The sequence below is a fragment of the Bos mutus genome, chromosome 19 (genome assembly GCF_027580195.1).
Source record: "Bos mutus isolate GX-2022 chromosome 19, NWIPB_WYAK_1.1, whole genome shotgun sequence".
Classification (NCBI taxonomy): Eukaryota; Metazoa; Chordata; class Mammalia; order Artiodactyla; family Bovidae; genus Bos; species Bos mutus.
The window spans coordinates 53111783-53114560 of record NC_091635.1 but is presented as its reverse complement, the minus strand read 5'-3'; the positions used below and the strand labels follow the sequence as shown (position 1 = coordinate 53114560).

At 44.2% G+C, this 2778-nt stretch overlaps 1 pseudogene; it reads left to right on the top strand.

Annotated features, from left to right (window-relative positions):
* Positions 1-365: 365 nt before the first annotated feature.
* On the top strand, positions 366-1299 carry LOC102267039 (olfactory receptor 4D1-like; annotated as a pseudogene).
* Positions 1300-2778: the final 1479 nt, after the last annotated feature.

Sequence of the window (2778 nt, the reverse complement as noted above, 5' to 3'; positions counted from 1 at the left end):
GATGAAATCTGAGACTCAGATAAGAAATTTACTCAAGGTCAACTCTCAGAGAAATATAGTTATGAACTTCGGTTCTGTTGGGCTCTGTGTGTCTTCCCACCACTCTATTACCACTGAATCTTTGAAAAGCAGGTTGCATGTGTCTCTAGATCAATTTAAGGTGTCTTGTGAATGTGTATTCCTGTATCAGCTCTCCAAAGACAAGATCATTTATATCAGCCCAGGGTATTATGATCTGCACATGAGGGTGTCCTTTGTCTGGACTTGGACAATTGCTTTGAGTCACTGAGGACTAGAATGGTGCATAGTAACTTTATACATCTCTGTTTGTGGTGTGTTTTCTTTAGGTGTATGGAGAAGATAGCATGGATTCAGGGAACAACACATGGTGTCAGAGTTTGTCTTCTTGGGGCTCTCACAGACTCAGGAGCTCCAGCTCTTCTTGTTCCTGGTGTTACTGTTTGTCTACACCACCACTGTCATGGGAAACCTCCTCATCATAGTCACGGTGACCTCTGATTCCAGGCACAACACACCCATGTATTTCCTGCTGGGAAATCTGGCTGTTTTAGATCTTTGTTTCTCCTCAGTCACTGCCCCAAAGATGCTGATGGACTTCCTCACTGAGAAGAAGACCATCTCCTACCAGGGCTGCATGGCCCAGATCTTCTTTTTCCACCTCTTGGGAGGTGGGACTGTCTTCTTCCTCTCAGTGATGGCTATGACCACTACATAGCCATCTCCTAACCCCTCCACTATATCACCATTATGAACACTTGAGTGTGTGTGGGGCTAGTGGTGGCTGCCTGGATAGGGGGCTTTGTCCGCTCCATTGTCCAGCTTGTTTTGATGCTTCCATTGCCTTTTTGTGGCCCCAACACCTTGGATAACTTCTACTGTGACATTCCACAAGTGCTGAGACTTGCCTGCATGGACACCTCCCTCCTAGAGCTCCTTATGTTCTCCAACAGTGGGATGCTGGTCTTTATCTGGTTCTTCCTTCTTCTGATCTCTTATACTGTTATCCTGGTGATGCTGAGGTCCCACTCAGGGCAGGTGAGGAGGAAGGCAGCTTCCACCTGCACCACCCACATCATCGCTGTGTCTATGATCTTCATTCCTAGTATCTATATCTATGCCCGACCCTTCACTTCCTACTGCATGGACAAAGCTGTGTCTATCAGCTACCCTGTCTTGACCCCCATGATCAACCCTATCATCTACACACTGAGGAACCAGGAGATGCAGGCAGCCATGAAGAGATTAGGCAAGCACCTAGTGATTTCCAGCAGGAAGTGAACTTAAGATAGATTGACTTTAAATGACAAATGTTTTCTCTGAACTGTTTTTCCATGTGAGAAGTGGAGAAAGGATTTTATTGAGTGTGGCAGCTGAGATTAAAGTAATATTTCTATGGACCTCCTCCTGTGTCAGGTATTGTGTTAGGCACTTTCATACTTCTGTGTCATTCTCAGAAAACTGACAGTGGATATGCTATTATTATATTAAACAGTTTTGCCCACCCCTGGTGCCTCAATGGTAAAGAATGTGCTTGCCAATGCAGGAAACATGAGTTCAATCCCTGGGTCAGAAAGATCCCCTGGAGAAGGAAATAGCAACCCACCCCAATATTCTTGCCTGGGAAATCCCATGGACGGAAGAGCCTGGTGGGCTAGAGTCCTTGGTGTTCCAAAGAGTTGGACATGACTTAGCAACTAAATGAATGAAACAGTTTTACAAATGGGAAAACTCAGAGAGAAGTGACTTGTTCAATAATGAGGAGCAAGTGAGGTGAAGAGCTGGGCTAGGGGACAGTTTCTCTGACTCCAAGTTTCGAGGCAGAGGATATGGGTAGAATTTGAAACTCAGGGTCTCAGACAATCACAAAGGAAAACTTAGAGAGTTCCTCTTCTATGGACAAATACCTGTGATGAATGCTCCATATTTTCATCTCAACTCTGAAGCAATCACATTTGTTCTGCTCTCTGTCTCTCTACCTCAACCTCATTGTGGTATTTTGGAAGTGATCTCACTTGTAGCATTGTCTAAAAATTCCCATAAGGGTATTTTCCCTTTAGATTTGTTCCTTTTCTACCAAATACTCTTTGGATAATATGAAAACTATTCTACTTTCTGAACCAAATCCTTACATCATTTGTATGATGTGGCTAAGAAGAGGATGCTCTAGAATGGTTGGGGAACCAAGGCCAGAGAGAGCAGGACCATGTCTATTAGTGGTCCTGGTCTGACCAAGGCTACTGCCTCATGGGGTTTTGCCTTTCTCTTTGACTTCCTAACCTGGAATGAGGGCTTCTTGAGGGTGGGAACTGTACTTTATTCATCTTTCAATCCTCTCAGGACCTAGACATTACCCTATTCAGATAGGCATTTCTACTTTTTCTTGCATTCTGTTCTTTCCCTGTGAAGTTCAAATCTTCTTTTATCTCTGTATAAAGTGAGGTGAAATTTGCTTAGTCATGTCCAACTCTTTGCGACCCCATGGACTATACAGACCCTGGCATTCTCCAGGCCAGAATACTGGAGTGGGTAGCTGTTCCCTTCTCCAGGGGATCATCCCAACCCAGGGATCAAATCCAGGTCTCCCACATTGCAAGCAGATTCTTTACCAGCTGAGCTCCCAGGGGAGCCCCACATCTCTGTATAACTTGTGTTTATTTACCCCATTTCATTGAAGTATGTTTTTCTTGGTTAAAGTTTTTGGCAATGTATAACATTGCTCCAAAGTTAAGATAATAGAAAGCTTTCTAGTTTCCCCTT